Source organism: Eurytemora carolleeae, unplaced genomic scaffold (assembly GCF_000591075.1).
Source record: "Eurytemora carolleeae unplaced genomic scaffold, Eaff_2.0 scaffold12, whole genome shotgun sequence".
Lineage (NCBI taxonomy): Eukaryota > Metazoa > Arthropoda > Copepoda > Calanoida > Temoridae > Eurytemora > Eurytemora carolleeae.
The window spans coordinates 357,911-368,037 of NW_019396142.1; the positions used below are offsets into that span (position 1 = coordinate 357,911).

General features: G+C 34.0%; 1 protein-coding gene across 3 annotated transcripts in view; it reads right to left on the reverse strand.

Moving 5' to 3' along the window:
• Window positions 1-9,459, reverse strand: part of LOC111696235 (uncharacterized) — a 50,271-nt gene extending 40,812 nt beyond the window's left edge. For all 3 annotated transcript variants that reach the window (XM_023465783.1, XM_023465782.1, XM_023465785.1), the window contains exon 1: window positions 9,292-9,459. The gene's annotated coding sequence lies outside the window, so the exon portion shown is untranslated. The remainder of the gene's footprint in view (window positions 1-9,291) is intronic.
• Between the last annotated feature and the right edge of the window lie 668 nt (window positions 9,460-10,127).

A 10,127-nucleotide genomic window follows, 5' to 3' on the forward strand; every position in this document is an offset into this window, starting at 1 on the left:
TCCTGTATTTCAATCTACCCTTCTGTTCTCCTGTATTTCAATCTACCCTTCTGTTCTCCTGTATTTCAATCTACCCTTCTGTTCTCCTGTATTTCAATCCACCCTTCTGTTCTCCTGTATTTCAATCTACCCTGAGCTGCACTGATTAAATTGTAACTAGATCTTCTAAGCCAACATCACCTTGACATTATAATGTTGTATACACTGTGTAATAGTTCAATTATTTTCATCATGCAAAAACCTGCTTCAGTGAATCTTTAATTAATTTCAAACTTGATTTTAATTAATTAAGAATGTTTCTATTTCGATGCAAACCTTTTTGTTATATCAATGAACACTGAAGAGTTCACACGGAGAATTTTTGATGGTACAAGTTTTTAAATATGTTGTAATAAGACACTGCTTATAAAGTAAAATAACAATTTAGTTTCATTTGAAGCTAAAGATTATATTTTTTTGGGGTAAAATTAGAATTATAGTTATTATCAAAAAATGAGTTCTCGCCACAAACTCAAATTATTTATTCCCTATATCTTTGCAACCCGATGTTACAGACCTTTTTTTAATTTAAACTATGAATTCTATTAGATTAAATAGTCTAAATTTAAAATATCAAAATATTCAAATATTAGGTTGCAAAGATATAGGGATTAGAAAATTTGAGTTTGTAGCATAAACTCAATTCCTTTGCTGAATCACATTGTTTTTATCAAAACGTTAATTTAAAGATTTGGCAGTTTTAACAATGGAAGGATATTTAATGATAACTGTTGCATGGTTGAATACTGCCAGAGTTCTGCTTTTCATGATTGCATTCTTTCTGTCATATTCAACAAAGGAAGAAAAATAAAAAAGAATAAAAGTTTTGTGACTGTCTCCTGTTTTTACTCGATTACCAAACCTTTCAAAGATTTGTTCTTAGATAAAGAGATACAAAACAATATCTCTAACATTTATAACAGTTCTCGGGAATGATTATAGAAGAATTTAATTTTGCTCTTTGATTTCCAACATCATCATGAATAATCAAACCTTTCGTTTTTAAGTTTAAAAAAATCAATTTTAAAACAAAAGGTTATATTATGCCCTTTTGGCACGCTACGGGCATTCAAGAGGTTCCATTACACCCCCCCCCCTTTTTTTGTATTTTGTATATTATTAAAACACTTGTTATATTCAAATACAATTAGAAGTTAAAATGAATTTAGGTCACAGGAAAAATCAGATATTTCTTTAACGCTCCTTTAATTCAAATCCTGAGAACACAAAAAGAAACTGAGTTCCATTGTTTCTATTTCTTCTTAATCTTTAATTGGTTTTCCAAACATCTAAATTCAGTAACTTCAGTCAAAGGAACTAACAAGGCAATTTTAAGTGACTCTAGAATTTAAATATTTCCATTAACTACCCATTATTCATTAACTACCCATTATTCATTAACTACCCATTATTCATTAACTACCTATTATTCATTAACTATCCATTATTCATTAACTACCCATTATTCATTAACATATTTGGTGTAACATGCAAAAATTGACACCCTGCGGTCTCGGCTGTAAACCTGGATGTCTACAACGCAGGTGAGGCAGAAAATTGTCAAGAGATATTTAATTCCAAAAAGAAAAACCGGAGCTGAGCTTTTGTATTTTAAGCAGAATCTGAATCAAGAGTTCTGTGTATTTTCTTTGTTCTGTTTCAAGGTTCCTGGTGTATCTTCCTTGCTCTGTATCTAGGTTCCTGGTGTATCTTCCTTGTAGTGTATCAAGGTTCCTTAATTTATCTTCTTTGTTCTGTATCAAGGTTCCTGGTGTATCTTCCTTGTTCTGTATCAAGGTTCCTTAATTTATCTTCCTTGCTCTGTATCAAGGTTCCTTAATTTATCTTCCTTGTTCTGTATCAAGGTTCCTTAATTTATCTTCCTTGTTCTGTATCACGGTTCCTTAATTTATCTTCCTTGTTCTGTATCCAGGTTCCTTAATTTATCTTCCTTGTTCTGTATCAAGGTTCCTTAATTTATCTTCCTTGTTCTGTATCAAGGTTCCTGGTGTATCTTCCTTGCTCTGTATCAAGGTTCCTACTGTATCTTCCTTGCTCTGTTTCAAGGTTACTGGTGTATCTTCCTTGCTCTGTATAAAGGTTCCTTAATTTATCTTCCTTGTTCTGTATCAAGGTTCTTGGTGTATCTTCCTTGTTCTGTATCAAGGTTCTTGGTGTATCTTCCTTGCTCTGTATAAAGGTTCCTTAATTTATCTTCCTTGTTCTGTATCCAGATGTTTTCACTTTAACCAGGAACTCGGTGGTTCCACCCTTCTCTCATCAGAATGCATTTATTTAAGAAAGAAGAAATGCAGAGAATAACATTTTACCATGTTTAATATTATTTTTGCTCGCACAGTGTAAACACGCCCAAAAACATCCAAGAACAAAATATAGTTTCCAAGACTGTGAACGCCCAAAAACATCCAAGAACAAAATATAGTTTCCAAGACTGTGAACGCGCAAAAAAAGAGTTTACCAACTATTTCCTTGAAACTAAATCTATAGAAACCAGCGCCATATACTTTTCAAATGTAGAGGACCAGAGCTACAAAAATACAAGTGTGATGTTTATTCGGCTAAAAAATGTCAATTAAAATTCACTGGAAACTAGACCGAAGGAGAAGGTAAAATGTTCGTAGTACTTTGTGACCTCGTAGCTCCTCTAGAGCTGTCTAAATACGTCACAGTAGAATGTGAAGAAAGCCTAGACCCCTTTTTTTGGTTTCGATATTTTTCCATTAATTTTAGGCTTTGACTAAATTAAATTTTTCCAAGTAAACACCTTTATAAGCAAGTGTCTACTGTACTCGGACGGCATTTACAGTGTACATAGTACACAACGATATTTACAGTGTACATAGTACACAACTATATTTACAGTGTATATAGTACACAACGATATTTACAGTGTACATAGTACACAACTATATTTACAGTGTACATAGTACACAACGATATTTACATTTTCCTTGTTAAAAAGTCTAGGAAATCAAAGGAACTGATAACTTGTCTCCAAAGAGCTTTGCAATATAGAGAGTAGGCATTATACGCAAAACCAGACGCCTCAATTGGGTTCAATAAGAAGCCATAGAATGTCGTCTTTTCTATAATTTAAAATTATTTTATGGACTTTTTTGCATTTCCATCACCTATCCTATCCTAGCATCCTATCCTATATCTGATTAAAAGAAATCTAGAAGTTTATAACCGTGTCATTATTTTCCAACCATATTTAGCACCTACAATGATTAATTTACATTTAAAACTAGAGTTTTAATGTTGATTGTTTGAATTTAAAACCAATACTGCAGCCAGTGACGTCATATAAAAGTGTACAGAGCGTGCGCACTATTCGGATAAATTCCTAATGCCCTATCTTCTTCTATTCTACCATCTTTGCTTGTCTCTAATTTTCTAATCCCCATATCATTGCAACTTTATGGTGTAAATCTTTGATATTTCAAATGTTGGCTATTTGATCAAACAGAATTCTTAGCTTAAATTATTAAAAATCTACGACATCAGGTTGCAAAGATATATGAATTAAAAAAGTTAGTTTTTTAGGCAAGCAATGAGTTTTTTCCAATACGTAAAACTACTAGAGGACCACTGTTTTTAGACCCTATGCTGTATTAACGTTATTTTGGTGATTTTAACAAATGAGATAATAAAATAGCTTTGAAAAAAATAGAAAAATTGTATTTATAATTCTAATGTCGCAATGTTTTAAAAATAAAATGCTAAAACTGTGCAGAGAGCAGTTTGAATCTTATATTACTCAATAAATATTCTGCCACGCCTCAAACCCCGGGTAAACCCAATCCTGTCCTTATTCAAGTTTCAGGATTTATTGCAACATATTCATAGGCAAGAAATTCAAGTTAAAAAAAATATGGAGATACAAGAGGCAGAAGTGTTCGGAGAAACTGAGGCCGAATTTAAAGAATTTGAGCCGTGGCTCAAAAATGGTTGGTTCCACTTGAAACCACTCAAAAGGACTGTCAACTATCTTTAAAGTGTCCCTCATTTAAGGAGACTCATCAAATCAAATTTATCCAAAAGTAATTTTGCCAATTACTTCTTAAAAACTCAAACTAAAAATCAGTGCGTTATGGTAAAAAAAGTTTATGTCCAGGGCTACAAAAATGTTTAGGTATAGTGAGGTAAAGTCAAAGGCGAAGGCGTTGCGACACTTCAAAGCTAGCCGACCCAATCTGAAAAATGTATGCAACTTTTCATTGCACTTTGGATCAATGCGACCTAAATATTTGATATAAAAAATATGCATCATTGCCTGAATATTTGATATAAAAAATATGCATCATTGCCTGAATATTTGATATAAAAAATATGCATCATTGCCTAAATATTTGATATAAAAAATATGCATCATTGCCTAAATATTTGATATAAAAAATATGCATCATTGCCTGAATATTTTCCAAAAACAAGTCTTTTTAATACCTTTAAATTCAAGAAATATAGGAATTCATTATAAAATAAACCTTATTAACGAATTTAAGAAAGAATTAATTTTTGTTTACAAATTGTTGGAATCGATTAAACAATAGAATTACGTTGTCAATGTTCTTCTCGTTCAACTGTTTTTATACATGATTAGGTAAGAAAGGGACTGTTAACGAGTTTTATAGTGACCTCTCGCCTCCGTTTAAACTTTAAAGAGACTCATCAACTTAAAATTGATCTCACGTAAAAATCGACGAGAACTTTGCCAATTATTTCTTCAAAAATCAAACCAGTGCTCTATAGTAAAATATGTATATGTACAGGGCTACAAAACAAGTTTAAGCGAGTTATTGAGGTAAAGTCAAAGACAAAGCAGACCCAATCTTAAAAATTTATGCTTTTCATTGCACTTTGGATCTTTGCGACCTAAATATTTAAGATAAAAAATATGCGTCAATGCCTGAATATTTTTTTAAAACAATTGTTAAAACCTATAAATTCAAGCTGTGTCAGAAATATGGGACTGCATTATAAAATAAACCTAATTAACGAATTGGAAAAAAAAAATTAACTATTTTTTTCGACTTGACTGATTTGGTAAACATTTTTCTTTAAACACTAGAATTACGTTGTTAATTTCTTCTGATTCAGCTGTTTTTATACCTTATTAGGTAAGAAAAAAGAAATTAAATTTTTATCAGTCATTCTAGTAAAATTCAGTTTTTAAAATTTAGCTGCTATCAATATTTTAACTGTCAGATTTCATCCATAAAAAATAAAGATGTTAGACGGGTTTGACAAGTTGCAATAATTCTGATTATCCAAGTTAAAGTCTGATCAGGACTTTATCATGATATTATTTATAAAATGCAACATGTGGGTTGGATTAGAGTACAACTTTATACTATGTACATAAATGTTATTTTGTGACGGTACATATAATTTACAATGCATCATTTCAATTTACTTTATGTACTTAAAAGATTATAGATCAAAAGCTTAAATATCGAATAGGTTTACATCCAATGCATTATTATTATCAAAGAAATCAATGATCAATCAGATTATTAAAAGCATATCAAGACTCAGCGTATGCTTAACACAGGATCAATTTACAACTACTTAAGATAAAAACATACTAATTATTTATGGTCAAATATGTATTGAGAAATGCAGGACTAGAAACGGACACCAGAGATTGATATCTTAATATTTACTCTAGGTACTGATGTTAACAGAGAATTGCTCCATACCGTGAAATGCATACAAAGTTGATAATAAATTATTTACNCCCTACTCCCTACTCCCTACTCCCTACTCCCTACTCCCTACTCCCTACTCCCTACTCCCTACTCCCTACTCCCTACTCCCTACTCCCTACTCCCTACTCCCTACTCCCTACTCCCTACTCCCTACTCCCTACTCCCTACTCCCTACTCCCTACTCCCTACTCCCTACTCCCTACTCCCTACTCCCTACTCCCTACTCCCTACTCCCTACTCCCTACTCCCTACTCCCTACTCCCTACTCCCTACTCCCTACTCCCTACTCCCTACTCCCTACTCCCTACTCCCTACTCCCTACTCCCTACTCCCTACTCCCTACTCCCTACTCCCTACTCCCTACTCCCTACTCCCTACTCCCTACTCCCTACTCCCTACTCCCTACTCCCTACTCCCTACTCCCTACTCCCTACTCCCTACTCCCTGCTCCCTACTCCCTACTCCCTACTATTTTTTGTTTTTGGAATTCTTTGAATATTTCACGTATTTTCCCTCTGCGACGTAATTAAGCTAGTGTAAACAAAATATGAATGTGACGGTTACAAAAAAAAAACAAAAAAAACAACAAGAAATCACATTTATTCTTGGAGTTTTTCACTCGAATATTTAAAAAATTGCTATGTACGTTTTTATATTGTTTGTTCCATGACATTTATGCGAAAACAGTTTTTTAACAAAGATTCAAGATTTTGTACACGGTGTCCCACATCATATTAGATCGTCAATGGGTCTAAATTACGTTTTTCGGGACTAATCAGAAAATCAGAAAATTTAAGAACTATGAATCATTTTGAAAAATTGAATAAGGCTAATACAAAAATTGGCTTGCGAAAAAAGCTAGGTTTTTCGAGTATTATGAGTTTATTTTGGAGCTAAAGCTTGAAGAGATAATCTAATATGATATGGGACGCTCTGTACAACGCCCATTACCTGAGAGGAAGGAAGAAGTTTACTATTAGAAGATTTAATGTTTATTAGAAGTAAATCGAAAGTTGACGAAGGTTCCCTTTAGGTTGATATAAAGGTTGTATAGAATACATTGTCCATGTTGTATCACGGATTTAGTAATCTATACCAGCTTAGAACCTTATCTTGGAGAAAATAAAAAGTCAAATATAAGATACAGACATTAGACACACTGCAATTCCCAACCTTTACCTTTCAAACCATAAACTATCCTAACACTGCATTTCCGACCCACAACCATTAAAGCATTTTCCTTTCCAATATTGCCTTTCAACCAATATTCTTCCCAATAATGCCTTTCGCAATCCTTCCCTATCTATGTAAATTCACTCCAACATACATTTCCTTTCTTAACCATACTAGTCCGACCCTAAACTTACTTCTCCTAACCTATTTGCTGCCCTTGTTTCCGTGTATGCTGCCCTTGTTTCCGTGTATACTGCCCTTGTTTCCGTGTATGCTGCCCTTGTTTCCGTGTATCCTGCCCTTGTATCCGTGTATCATGCCCTTGTGTCCGTGTATCCTGCTCTTGTAGCAGTGTATCCTGCCCTTGTATCCGTGTATCCTGCCCTTGTATCCTTAAAGCATGCCCTTGTATCCGTGTATCCTGCCTTTGTATCAGTGTATCCTGCCCTTATATCAATGTATCCCATGAATCTGAGAAACTATATATAAATTAGTATTTCCTTCTAATTCTTTTAATGAATAATCAACAAAGTGTATTAATCCAATTATATGAATTCCTCAGGCTCATTCTGTATTCCTTCTCATCTCTCAACGCCAGGTTCTACTCCCGGCGAATTATTTTTATTTCGTGGATTTTTCTAAACCTAGAATTTACCTACTCCTACTCCTTCCCATGACAGCTACTTGTCTCTACTACTTGATTGCCCTAATCCTACTCGTTTCCTTGGTAAACCTACTTGTCTCTATTACTGGATTAACCTACTCCTACTCATTCCCTCGGCTACCTACTTGTCTCTACTACTGAATTAACCTACTCCTAATCCTTCCCTTGGTACACCTACATGTCTCTACTTCTAGATTACCTTACTCCTAATCCTTCCCTTGGTACACCTACTTGTCTCTACTACTAGATTACCTTACTCCTACTCCTTCCCTAGGTACACCTACTTGTCTCTACTACTAGATTACCTTACTCCTAATCCTTCCCTTGGTACACCTACTTGTCTCTACTACTAGATTACCCTACTCCTTCCCTTGGTATACCTGCTAGTCTCTACTACTAGATTACCTTACTCCTACTCCTTCCCTAGGTACACCTACTTGTCTCTACTACTAGATTACCTTACGCCTACTCCTTCCCTAGGTACACCTACTAGTCTCTACTACTAGATTACCTTACTCCTCATCCTTCCCTTGGTACACCTACTTGTCTCTAGTCTCTACTACTAGATTATCCTACTCCTTCTCTTGGTATACCTACTAGTCTCTACTACTAGATTACCTTACTACTACTCCTTCCCTAGGTACACCTACTATTCTCTACTACTAGATTACCTTTCTCCTACTCCTTCCCTAGGTACACCTACTTGGCTCTACTACTGAATTAGCTTACTCCTAATCCTTCCCTTGGTACACCTACTTTTCTCTACTACTAGATTACCTTACTACTACTCCTTCCCTTGGTATACCTACTAGTCTCTACTTCTAAATTACCTTACTCCTACCCCTTTGCTTGGTACACCTACTTGTCTTTACTACTGAATTAGCTTACTCCTAATCCTTCCCTTGGTATACCTACTTTTCTCTACTACTAGATTACCTTACTACTACTCCTTCCCTTGGTATACCTACTTGTCTCTACTTTCCTTCCCTTGGTATACCTACTTGTCTCTACTTCTAAATTACCTTACTCCTACTCCTTTGCTTGGTACACCTACTTGTCTTTACTACTGGATTAGCTTACTCCTAATCCTTCCCTTGGTATACATACTTGTCTCTACTACTGGATTATTCTAATCATACTTCTCCCCAATTGGTACACCTATTTGTCTCTCCTACTAGATAATCCAAATCATAATGTATCCTAAGCAACCCAGCTTATAATAATCTTTCCTAAATTTTAAAATACTTTGGTTTATGTTATAACCTAATCCATACTTTTACACTGCTCAAAAAATTAAATTCCTCAATAAGAAAAAATAGAATATAAACAAGATAATTTTTGTTTGTAAAACAAAACAAAGAAAACAAGTTCAGTCAGGTAGTTTTGTAAATATTATAAATACATTTTTTATATGAAAAAGAAGAATCCGTATAAATATGATAAATTAAACTGATCCGTAAATTTGAAGTTCAGAACAAGACACTAAAGATAGAAAGACCGATAACAAGGACTTGAATCAATACCAAAGAGAGGGTTCAATCTACGGAAAATAAACTCTGGTTATTTTGCAGTTGTAAGATATTTATTCCTAGAATATTGCATAAATGTATGAATATTGAACCTATTTAAATAATATCTTTATAAATATTTTGACAGTCTAATTTACATATATGTATACAATACCTTTTATCTCTTCAATAATCCAGCTGTTGAAACACAAAATTATAGAATCACTTTATAGATCACGTAAAGTAGATAAATATATATCTAAACACTATATATAATGTTAGGACGGAGTAACAGCGCGTATAGGATTTGATCCTTACTCAGCAACACTAGTCACAGCACTGGTCTCTTCAGTTCTCCCGGTATACACTCACACTCTCCGCAGAAACCAAGTTTATCTAGACTTATATCAAGCCGAACTCAGGCATATACCTTATTGTAATAGATACCTTTAAACTAAATATCAACAGAATTATTTGTACTAAGTTGGACTCTTCCAAATCCCTCGTCTATTGAGCAACCATGGTTGAGAAGATAATTAAAGAGAGAATTGAGGTTTAATTTTCTAATAAACTATAAACAACAGTTAGGGAACAATTATATATAAATATTAACATTTAACGATCATGTTACAAACATTTTACACTAATAATTTATACTTCTGGACCTATTCTTCGACTATTTCTCTGGACCATTACTACTATTTGTCTTGACTTCTGGACCATTTCTACTATTCGTCTTGACTTCTGGACCATTTCTACTATTCGTCTTGACTTCTGGACCATCTCTACTATTCGTCTTGACTTCTGGACCATTTATACTATTCGTCTTGACTTCTGGACCATCTCTACTATTCGTCTTGACTTCTGGACCATCTCTACTATTCGTCTTGACTTCTAGACCATTTATACTTGGACCATCTATACTCTTCTTCTATACTTCTGGACCATCTCTACTCTTCTTCTATACTTCTGGACCATCTAATACTCTTCTTCTAAACTTCTTGATCATCT